General features: G+C 40.9%; 1 protein-coding gene across 1 annotated transcript in view; it reads right to left on the bottom strand.

Moving 5' to 3' along the window:
- USP3 (ubiquitin specific peptidase 3) overlaps nt 1–12,682 on the bottom strand; it is an 89,814-nt gene that overhangs the window by 50,484 nt on the left and 26,648 nt on the right. Inside the window, exon 4 of the mRNA XM_054215660.1 lies at nt 1,937–2,062. The gene's annotated coding sequence lies outside the window, so the exon portion shown is untranslated. The remainder of the gene's footprint in view (nt 1–1,936; nt 2,063–12,682) is intronic.

The following is a 12,682-nucleotide window of genomic DNA, read 5'->3' as shown; positions in this document are numbered from 1 at the left end:
AAAAATATCTACCAGTCTACATTACTACTTCCCTACCTGCTAAACTCTATAATTTACCCATGCTGATTTCTGCAACGTCTGTGTGGCCAGGAATTTATGATGCACCATGAAAAAAGCCACCTCAGGAAGTGCTTAGTAACTCAGCCATGCTCACGTAATGCAACCATCCCCAATTCACTGTGAGACTGTACCACATTAACATGCATTTCTGTCTGCTCTGAGATCTGGGTGTCTAAAAGAATCACACATAACTGCAGTAGTGTAAAACCTTTCATTACTATGATTCCCTTTTGTTAAAAGTGTGCTTTAATAGCAGGGACCAGAATAGATGTTCCAGTCAGTAAATTAGTAAGCTTGGTAAGAGCTGCTGCATTTTGTGGTCCCTCCTTGCCTCATCACCAGTCACTTAAAGATGGTTAAGCAGCAGCTGCATAACTACATGGTGATGTCTTCACTGATTCACATATCCCTATCAACATCATTCCGTATTTCATCGAACCACTTCCCATGGTTCAAACATAAAAGCAATGTGACAGAGGCTAAAAACAGATGACTCATCACCATCTAGCCCCACTGCATACTAGCACAGTTTTGTGAAGTAGTAAACAGCTGGAAAAATGGTGTTGGGATCTTATCGTAGTAATCCTTTCATTAAATTATTATTGTTTCAATGGAAGATAATTTTGAATGTTCCATCATGTCCTAAAAATTACTGAAACCTACGCAATATGAGACTTCATTGCTGTACTGGCTCTATCACAAGCATGGTACTTCAAGTAGAGACTGCCAGCGCTGCATTTAGAGCATACTGAGATTTTACTCTTGTAAACATGACTGACTATCCAAGCCCAAGAAATTATTAAACTTGTGTGGCGTGTAGTGTGGTTTAAAAAAGGGCTTTTAATTCAGGAGATCCAGTTCTCCTTTGTCTTACTTAATACCACTTCATGCGAGCCCAAGGGAAAATGGCAGGCTCAACATCTTTCAGGTACAAGAGGGCCAAAACTTTGAAGTACAGGTTAACAAAGACATGTTTCCTGAACATAGGATGTTTTTCTTTTGACAGGTAAATGTAACAGCTCTAGTAGGTCGAAAGGCATATCTAAATAGCTAGAGCATTTTGGTCCCTATAAGCATGGCATGTAATCATGAATCTTGCTCCCACATTCAGGGCTTAAGCTATCAGTATTTCTGCATGAAGGTAAAGCTTCTCAGCACAGTCTTTCCCTAAAGACACAGAGGTTAACAAGCCTGACTTCTCATTACAGCTTCTCATCCACATAGATGTTTTGCCATTCCTAAGATAAAAGTCTGGGATGGAGCCACTCCAGCCATGAGGACAGGAAGGAAAAAAAAAACAACCTGAAAACAGCAACTTCAGTTGCTGGGCTGCTGATCATTCTGATTCCAAACTTTGCCATAGTCAGCCTGTCTCCTGCCTGAATACCAGCCACAGCTACAACCAGATTAGTTGTCTGGGGCTGTGGCACAGGCATTTCTGCTGCCAGCAGGCTGCTGTTGCAGGCAGCTATTTTGCTAATGTCTAGAGCCAACCTCAGCTCTTAACTACAGGAAGAGAACTGGTATGTCACCTTGTCATGCGGAAAAATGAGCAGATATTGTTGATAGTGCTGTAAAACCACTAGAAATATGAAACCACAATGTATTTGTGTACAAGGAAGGTAAGACTCAGGACTACCTGCAGACTTTACTTCTACTGCAAGTATGTGCACTGTGTACTTTTTGTATGTGTTGTTGGGACAAAGTGCTTATATTGTTTGCAAATTATTCTGTTCTGAGAGAGACCTATAAACATTTCAGAATTATAGCAGTTTGAGATTATATTTACTTGGCTGGCTGCAAATTGTCTGGGATTGTGAAGATGCATCACTAAGGGCTGAAATTAAAAGTGAAATTAGAAATCAATCTGACTTACCGTCATCAGATGGACAGATTTGTGCAGCTAATGTGGAAAAACTTCATGTGTGGCCTGTCAGTGAAGAAGTCATTCCCATTCCCAGCGGCACCTCTGCAAGCAAATGGTTTGCAGCAGTCCGTAGCCCTGCAATAAGAGAGGCTATTCAGGAATGCTTACAATCTACAGCACTGGGTTATGCTGGTCCCCTTTTACCCTATTTGCTATGATAATGTGTTTATTGCTATGTATGAAATATCACATGCAGCTCTGGACACAAGACCACTGCAGTAAACAAGCTAGTGGGAGAACTCCAACAGCCCCATGGTCCAGGGGATGCATGAAAAATCCCTTTGTGGGGAGGTTTCAAACCAGCAGCTGCACCACTGGTGCACTGCATTCCCCAAGGGAGTAAGGGCCAGAAGATGTGGACTCCTAACATTCCTGGAGGACAGTTAATATTTTTAAAGATTTTTGGAATGTATTATTAAAATATAAGCAGAATAAATTTAATTTAAAACACTCATTTTTTGTGCCTTCATGCAAAGATCTGGCCCTCATTTCCCTCTCCCTCTTCCTCCACCTCTAACTCCCTGGCTTTTGCAGTCACTATTAAGAGATTTACATTTCTGGAAAACTACAACACTGACTTCTTTCACGTTGGCTTTTAAAGCCAACATATGACTGGCAAAGTGTTTACCAGCAAGACAAACCAAGCAGGCTTTTTATGTCTCCAAAGCTAATAAAATACTGCTTGGAGCACAGCTTGCCTTGAGTTTCTGCATGAGCAGAGCTCATTCTGCTAGCCCAACATGAAGAGACAGCTATTTTAATCATCCTGTAGTTGCTTAAGCATAGGTTCTCCTGTTGATTTAGAACAGTCTCAACCCAGAACACTAAGCCATAAATACATCTGGAGCTGAGGTTGAAGAACAGTTAATATTCATCTCTCTAGTTTTATTTTAAAATATACCTTTAGATCTTTTGACGTGTAGCAGACATCAGTGAGTCACTCCAGACAGCTTAAAGATATTTTGGAAAAAGCTGTAAAGTGACTTTTTGGGTTTGTTTTTCTTTTTCTTTTTCTTTTTTTTTTTTTTCCCAGTCACAAGCAGACTTGGCTTAGTTACTTGTTTTTGTTTTGTAGTAGAAGGAAAACTAGAGTTGCATAGAAGTTAATGAGCACATAACATGCCTCAGCCACGCAGACACTCCCAGAGAAACGAAAGGACTTCTGGTCTAACTCTAGACAGCCATCCTGCGTTGATGAAGCTAGTGGAGTGGTGACAAGGGGCCTTTGCATTCATCCTCTGTGCAGCAGCATCAACTGCCAATGCTCTATACTCAGAGCAAAGAGCAGAATTGCACCAGTGGAAGGAGGAACCAGAGCAGCAAGGCCATTTTTCCAAACTTCCCCAGTTCACACTGCTTTATAGGTCTGGCTGGCTGCAACGTGGAAAAGTACGCAGCATCTACAGGTATTTACACAGGAGTAGAATCAGAAATTAAGCAGAAGAAAGTCAGTCACACAGTGAGAAACCGAAATCCAGCATGGAGACTCCTGGTACCCTGTCCAGATCACTCCCTTCTACCCTGCCATCTTAGAACCTAGACAAGGCCAGAACCGATGATGTATCTGAATGCCTCTGTCTTCCCTATAGCAAGACTTTTGTCTGGCTCCTCCTTCAGTGTCTCACGTTTAAGCTGTTGAGACAACACCATGACCATGTGTGGTAAACGAAGCAGATGGTGAGGCCAGCAACAAAAAATGATCCTGTTATTCTCAGGAGCATTTCTGGCAGGATCCAGGGGTGCTAAGCAATGAGGAGAAAGCTGTGTTCCATCTTTAGCAGAATGCCTCACTCTGCTCTACTCTTCTTCTTGACTTGTTTGCTTGAGCCTTTTTTAACCATACTTTTGGGCTTTCCAGCGTGTGTAGACAGGACAAATATAGTGACTCACAAGTGTATACCTATTATTTAGTTGTTATATAAAGCCCACCTGAGAGCACCATGAATTCACTTTTTAGGTTTGCTGGAAACTTTTGCTCGAAAATTGTTCTGGTCTGTTGCCACCTTGCAGGGATCCTTTCTCAACACCACCCCCCCGCTCCCCAAGTAAAGCCTCAACATTTTTAAATGAGTACAGAGAAACCCTGTTAGTCACAGCAGTGACCGCAGAAAAGGTTTTGCCTTTGAGATTATTTTATTATTTCGTACAGCTTTACTAGGTAACCTTTCATAACATAGGATACTATTTGTGCTTTTCATGTGGTGGCAGAGGTCACCATCCTGGCAGGTGACAAGGAAATTTCTTGGAGCCTATTTTAGATACCAATTATTCTGGCACATCATTTAGTCATCACCTCACCTCTCCTCCATTCCGCCATTCAATGACTTGGGTCCTCAGCTTCACTCTAATGATGGGGAAAGAGCTGATTCCCTGACAAAGTAGAACCTAGGACAGGCTGATAAATCAAGGATTGTAATGAAAAAAAAAAAAAAAAAAAAGAGGTATCTTTCTCTAGAGGGGTAATGCCATTATTCGGATAACTGCAACAGATAGAGAGAGCTAACATTTAATGCTTCTCCTCTATTTGCCTTACAAACCTCATTTTGATATGCTTCAGAAGACAATCACAGTGAAATATTCTCAACTTTATGCCCCATCACTATCGCTCAGTCAGTACCACAATACAGCATCTCAGAAGAGATAGTGCTCTGAGCCAAAGACCAGAACAAGATGCCTGTGCTTTATGGAGGGCTCTGCAAATTCATGCATCTCCACGCATCTGTCTGGAAAAGCAGAGGAGAGGTACAGTGGAGTGAGCTCCCCTCCCTTCTGCCCCCAGCCACGAGGTCAAGATGAGTTGCATAATGAAAAAAAGAACATCTCTGCTTTTTTTCCAAAAAGGAAACTAAATGGTCCAGCACAGCCTCTCACTCCTCCCAAAATTTTCATATTATTTTCTGGAAATTCTGCAGAGAATCTGGTATCCTACTGAGGCATGCTGGAGAGGGGGAAAGGGCAGCCTAGAGAACACACTGATGCAGGAAATGGGAAGCAGGAAGGTGGGCACATGGAACCCCAGCCCTTCAGTTACCAACAGTCGGCATTGTAATCACTGGCTGAAGCTCATTAAAGGAGCTTCTTGTTGAATTAGCAGAGAAGCAGGGAAGGACTCTGCTGTGCAGAGCGCTGATTCCCTGGCCATCTCTTCACAGCCCAGGATCCGCACCAGGCTGGCTGCCCTATTAGGGATGGGCTGCATTTGGTTTAAGCTGACCAGTTCTGTCCTCAGTGTTCGCACCTACATCTAGGCCTTCAGCAAATCTTGCATCTTCCTGTTATCTTTGCCCAACCCTAAAAAGGCAAACATTGCAACATTGCAGGGATGTAGCACAATATTAAAACACAGATTTCAATAGTAATGACTCAAGTTTAATGGCCTGTCTGCAGAACTCATTTTCCTCCTGCCAGCTCCCTCTACCCCTGTCGTTCACAGTTCCTAGAAGTTGAATGGGTTTAGGAACCAATCAATAGTGTAATTCAAAAAGGAATACTTTCACTACAATTGGCTATTAGAATTATTTCCTATTTTCAAGAAAAAAACATTCCCAAATATTGTTTATTGAAAACAACCAGCCAGCAGTTTTCCACAGTCTTTGTGAAACTTTCCACAGCCACACTGCAGAACACTGCTGTCCTAGGGAACGACACTCCCAGCATCAGTCACTCTCCTGAATGGGCTCTGGGAATCTCCTCGCACAGGAGGTGATCCTCACATCCTAAAACTTACATAGAATAAGGCATGTCCTTGCAGAGCACACAGAAACCGTGGCCAGTCCCTACACCTACAGTTCATTAAAAAGCAGTGTATCTACCTCATTCCTGTGACTGAGAACGTCTATTAATTAATATTATCTATTAGCACCAAAAAGGTTAGTATTTAGCTTTACATATACTCAGTTTCTTATTTATTGCATATATTTCCTACATGCAACTAAGTAGGTACTTGACAGGTTTTTTTCTCAGAAACCGAATGTAATGCCTTGAAATTAACTGGCAATATATTTTGACTTTTGACTCATGTGTGCCAAGATTAGAAATATTTCTAACTGGTTATAGTTACAGCCACTGTAAATACAGCATTCAGTCTGCTTCTTTTATGGGTGCTGCTTAACCTATTCTGAGCATCCCAGTTTAGTCTACTGTTCAAACACAGGTTGAGTTTTCCCAACAGCTGGGACCTGAGGCCAAGCTGCTTTGCAGTGATGTTTTACTATAATAGGTCAAATTCAACTTGGCAATTCAAGAGAAATGAATCCTTCTGAAAACATACTCTGAACAAACCGACATATACACTCGGAGGGAGTTTTACTTCTGTACCTGATGTGATCTTACATGCTCCTGTGAGCTCCAGTTTGAGAGCTGACTTCAGGGAAGACAGGCTCAAAATCTCACTACTATTTTGAACAGAAAAAATGTCTGGGGAAACTGATTTGGATTTGTACAAGCTGCCACACACAGTAGTGCCTGGGCTTCTCATACAGGAAATCCTGGAGTGCTGTTCAGCTCCTTCTGCCAGTTCCCAACCCATTTAACTTATACTTCAGAACATGTAAGAACCCTCGACTTTTACTTCACTGGGCTGTTCTACCATAGCAAAAATGTATTCCGTAAGGGCATAATATTTTGGGAGGGCAAAGGGAAAAATCACTAAGATACAGGGAATTTCAGAAAGGTAGAATATAATTTAGAGGGCAGGGCATTAGATTTATGAATTCCTGCTCTAACTCTGTGGCTTTTAATAACCAGTGATCAGTATCTTGGTTTTGTGCATCATTCCCAATATGAATGATTTTTTAAAAAGTATTTCTTACCTTGCAAACTTGCTGATGTAATGAAAATGAGGCAAGAACAAAATGAAAATGCAGCAGAAAAAAAATATCTACCATTATGCATGGTGCCTCAGGATGCATATTCAGTGCCTTTGCCAAGAAAGAGAAGGTTATCTACTGTCCCCACAGTTTATCTGATAATGCAAGGTTCACTTCAAAGCCTAATCTCTGCCAATAAGGAGTTAATATGCACTTATCTTTAATAGCTACCTACTTGATGTAACCCTTAAAAAAAAATTGATGGATATGTCCATCTTCTTCTAGTTGTTTTATTACATATCTATTATGTATTCTTATTCTGAAACACCCAAAATATTATTAACAAGTTGTTTTTTTGAGGGCTTCCTCTCATATAAAAGTTTTCTGCGATCTCTTTGTCCTCATCTAGTGATTCCTAAGGTGCACGTCCTAGTTTTGCGGCCAAGAAGACTAAATACTAATTTCCAGACATGAAATTACTGCTATCCCTAGTTCCCAGTTTCCAAATGCCTTATGAAGAGTAACCTGATGCCAGCAAGACCTAAGTTTTGGAACAGAGCAAAACATCTGCTGTTTCTGCAGGCTAATGGTTTGTCACTGGAAAACAAATGCAAGACTCAAAATGAATTTCTGGGACTTCCACTAAAATTCCTTTTTGTTCCCACTGTAGTGCTTCTGGGTTTCATTTTTAAGTAAGAGTCACACTGAATTGCACCCATAGACCTGCCTGTGTAACACTGAGCCATAGGATTCAAGCCACAAAAGCACAAGAGTATCCTGCAACTGACGCAGGACAGTCCTATGGTTTTCACCTTGCCTGTCCACAGCATTGCAAGAAGGCATTCCTAGCACTAAGGTTTGGCTGTGAAAAGCAGAGAGGCAATACCTAGTAGGATTAACTGTTCTCAGCTTCATCTGCTTGTCAAATAACTAACTGAAAGTGTGCGATCTTTCAGTAGGGTAGGTATGATACAAGCAAAGATACGGAACAACTTCCTGCATTGCATAGTAATTTACAAATGTCATTTTAAGAGAGAAAGGCCTGAAGGAATATCATGTCAAGGAAACAATGAAGTTACCTGAGATAAAATTACCACTCATAAAATCCCATAACCTGGAAACAGACACTTTAACAATAGAGTGACCTTTCTAGGGCCATCAAAATGAAGGCAACAAATATTCAATCTCTGAACAACCTGTTTTATCTGCACAACTAGAGCCTCCAAGAGGATGGACTTAATGACAGTGTGCACTAACATTTCAAACATAGACATCAAGGCTTATATTCCAGCATAGCTCAAACATGAAAACAGGACTCAATTTAATGGCTTCTGTCTTGGATGACTGATGCAAACTGCCCAACACCCAAGAATCCTCAAGCACTGTTAGGGTTTCTGAGACAACCAGACTACATCTATCTGTCAGTGCTGTGCCTCTGGTCTCCAAAATTCCTCAGACAGTCCTGGGGTTAGACATTTTGCTTGCACACAGCAGATTACCAGTAAACCAGCATGGGTTTGTACCATTTGAGCCTTGCACCTGCCCACTCTCACCCAGCAGTCACCCCAACACACGCCAGCCTCACAAAGCTGGGGGGTGGATGGGCAAGACCCCACTAGATGGCACTACGACCCAGACTGGTTTTAGTCGTTGCAGACTTTGAGTTAATTTCTTATTTTGGATCCAACTGAACTAATAGGCACTAAAAGTTGACTCTCGTATACTTGCTCATCAACTCATGTGTTGAAACTCCTTGAAGAACGTCTGAAAGCCCACATTCCCAATCGGATTTCCTGCTAGAATAGATGACTCTTCATTTGGTTCCTGCATAACTGGGATGATTATGACCCTTTCCCATGCTCTAGTATGGGAGGCACTTTAGGAATTAATTTGCAAAAAAAATCCACAAGATACAAAAAGGTATATACAGTAATGGCTGTACAACATTTATTCCATGGGAAAACCAAAATAGAGCAAAGCATAGTGAAGACAGGAGAAAAAACAAAATAAATTTTGTCTGAGCATATGTTGGATGATGCTGTCAAAACTGTGCAAGCAAGGCCAAAGCAATCATAAAAATACAGGGAATATTTCTAATTTCTTGCAATCTGGAATTGCTGGAAGTGTATTGGCTTCATTTCCTTTTTTGAAAATTCTCGAGTCCACCATTGTGAAATATGTCTGTTTGACAATGGCAGAGTTTGATTTAGCAAATAAATTTGGCAATTTGCATGTCAGAAATACGGCTATTCCTGACAGCCTTGAATCTTAACTGAAGAGCTAATTTAACTTTTTCCATATAGTTTGGAAAAATGGCTATTCTGTCTCATTTATAATATGAACAGCTATCATAAAAAGACCAACACAACCTATTTTGTATATAGTGTAGTCATTAAAGGTCTGTTGACTTACTGAAAGTGGTGACAGCATCACTTGTTATCTACATTTTTCATTTATTTTTCCTATGTCACGTTCTCATGCCTACTGTGATCACAGTAAAGCGCATTGCCACGATGAAATAATTATTGGAATAACAAATACAAACAGAGTATTTATTAATCCAGAAATGAAGGACGAATTAGAAAACATGAGCTACTAGGAAGTAATTTCCCAATATGAGAGCCTAGTGTCATTGTTGTGTCTGTCAATCCATACTTGGAGTTTGATCTGCGTGTGGTGTGTTATGGGCTGGACAAAATGAATAAATGGGGACGGGCTGATTTTGAGGAGAGAAGCAGTGGGAACTCGAGAAGTCTTTGCTTTTGTAATCAGATTAGCAGAACCCAAAGGTAAGTGAGATAGAGCAGAATTTCCTTTGTTGATGAACCACAGAACATGTGCTGGCCAACTAAATGTGCATAGCCATTTTCAAAACAAGGCTATTTACACATGAAGCTGTTTACCCATGTCCATCTACTTGCAATACTCAACCTGTGTGTCCACAGCAACTGCTACCATACCGAAAACACAAACATGAGCAAGGAGCTGCTCTTTTTAGCATACTTAAGCCTGAACACTGCAGAAAGCAGCAGTAATAATCTTGGCTGGTGGTCATAGCAGTCTCAGTGTACGACATTCAATAGAGGTCACGTACATATCTCCTGAAGGACAGCACATGTTCAGATGTATGATGGAAACCAACAAAAGAGTAAATTTTCAAACTAAATTAGTATTTTGCTAATCTAAGTTACTCAGGAAGATGGTCTGCAGTGAGATCACTTCGTATGCCCTGAGGCATAGAAGAGACACATAGCTCTTGAACAGACGTAAAAGAGGGCTGACTTGGTTATGGCACTGCCCAGGTCTAATCATAAATGTCTCCATGACAAGCGTGTTCTTCTCTAATTTTCCTTACCTAATGTCATTTACCCTATCATTGTCTAATTTCTACAGCACTATGCCCTGGGAAGCAACGTCCCGCCTTTTTTTCTGTTCCCAATTCTACATGCAGATATTGGGAGAAAAAATTGGTACAGAAGAATTTGACTGAAAATAACTGTGCTGATAACAAATGCATCTTCTGCGCTTTGAAATATACTATATAATGAAATAGATAATTCCCTTACCAGAAGGAATTATCTGTTTTTAAAGAAGTTCTGTTCATACACTGTGAGACTGAGGTTGTGTTTAATACTTCATTGTGTCTGTCATGTTAAGGTGCCATAGAAGCCAAAATTTCAGTGTAATTTCAAGAAAATCAGCTTGTACTGCAAACTCCTGGTTAGCTAGATCACAGTTAGATGGTGATCATATTTTGGTACCATTGCTATAGGGAACTCATGTAGCATAACGCAGCCAAGCTCCACCACCTTCTCAGCTGAGAATGGTCAAGCTGAGAGTTTTGCAATTAACTGCTCTAGAGAAAAACAAGGTAGAAAAACTGAGGATCAGAACTAATGGAGCTACTAAGCAAATCTATATTCAGGTCAGATAGCACCCTGCTGGATCCTGCTTTTAAAAAGGATTCATGATCTTTAATTGCATGAGGTGGGGAGTGCTGCCTGCTAACTGGGGTGGGGCCTCAAACTCTGGGGACTGTAAACTCAATTTTTTTTCAACATTGGGACATTAGGCAACCTATCATTCATCCCTTGCACTCCTTTACCCCAGATTTAAAATGGGAAATCACAACTAGGAAGAAACAGGATATGGAATCATCTTATATTACAGTATAATTGCACTTTGGCAGTTCCATTCAACAGGGAATCTCAAAGCAATACTGAGTCTCCTCTGAAGCCCATGGTCCTGTGTTTTGGTTTTTTTGTCCATTATCTACATCATCTTTCCCCCTCCCTGTTCTTAGCTCTACTTATTGCATACTGCATTGTAAATGTGTATTTTAATATGGCAAACACCCAAATTCAGGGAAGACATTTTTCAGTATAATGAGTTGCCTTAAACTTGTCCTATGCATTTTCCAGGATGACTATCACATTAGTCTTTATGTTACTAATGCCTTCACAAACACCACTAAAGTTAGGAGATGGTGCAAGTTAAAGATTGATAAACTCACACCACAAAATTTCAACCTGACCTTTCACACTGGAGATCCAAATCTACTGCTCCTCACGAGCCCCACCAATCTATGAAAACCCTGCTCTGTCTTTGCTTGGACTGATGCTAAGATGAAAACCAACTGCCAGCAACCTAAAATTCCTTAAAGATAGAATAAAATGGCAAGCCCTGTGTGGTTTGTGCAGGGAGCTTTTTGGTTGTTTTTCTTTTTTCTTTTTCTGTGGCTTGTATTTTGCAAGCAAAGAGCTTTCTATCCAGCTAGCCTTGAAAGCACAAGCACCGCCTGGAATTCCTCCCGAGGATGTCAAGCCAAACAAGCATACCTCAGCATGGTGAACTCTTGAAGAACAGAAAAGAGGAAGGAAGGAGATATGAAAACACAGTTTCACAGATAGCTCAGTCCACACCCTCCTACACAACAGAGTCTTTTTGTAAAGGAGGTAATTTTCAACTGTAATTGATACCAGCCTTAGCAGCTCGTCAGACAGGTTGCCAGTTATGTGAAGGCTGATGACAAAACAATTTCTTCTACACAAACCTAGAAAATTATATTTCCAAACTTCCAGCAGATTAGGGAAGGTCCTGCATGCAACAACAACTGCATACCAATAGCCCACATGCTTCAACACACTCAGCATGCCCCTCCGTACAAACATGGTAGACAGTGTCCCTCTTTTTTGGACAATGGCACTTAAAAAGCCTCGTTAAAAACATTATCACTATAGCTCACACCCTCTCCCTCTAGATTATATCTGGCTGAACCAAAACAAGCAGAATTACAATCTAGGTTTACAAAATACTGAGGAGAAGTATGAGAGAGAAACTGTACTTAATGACAGCTGCTTTCTAACAGTCTACAAGACATTAATTAGTGGCTGCTGTTCTCTGCAGCCTGCCTCTGCCTAGCTGGGGATAGGGCTAGAGGTGAACAGCAGCAATAGGCCAGAATCATGCTCTACAGCAGGTCCCCACCTGGGATCTAGACAGAAGTGAGCCATCCTCAATCAATTTTTCTTTATCAGCCTCACAAATGGCACTAGGAAAAAACAAGCAACTCTAATAACATTGAGCAACTAAACAGCAGTTGATAAATAGAGATGCTGAAAATAAAGTTTGACCAATCAAAACTAATACATGCTACAAAGCTGTTACTGTGATGTAGTAAGCACTTAATAACAATTATAAATAATAATGCACTCAACTAAAACCAATAGCCTCCCCAATCCCACCTTCCGCTCCTCAGCTATTCATGGTGCACTCAGTTTAAGAGGTTATTCCTCAATCACCTTCAGAGGAGGACACAGAGGGACTCTGTGCCCCTCTTCATACGTGTCCTGAACATAACATCAGACTCTGGGTCTGTTTCTTCAGG

Source organism: Rissa tridactyla, chromosome 9 (genome assembly GCF_028500815.1).
Source record: "Rissa tridactyla isolate bRisTri1 chromosome 9, bRisTri1.patW.cur.20221130, whole genome shotgun sequence".
Classification (NCBI taxonomy): Eukaryota; Metazoa; Chordata; class Aves; order Charadriiformes; family Laridae; genus Rissa; species Rissa tridactyla.
The sequence above is the reverse complement of the archived record's forward strand: the minus strand, read 5'-3'. Positions and strand labels throughout refer to the sequence as shown.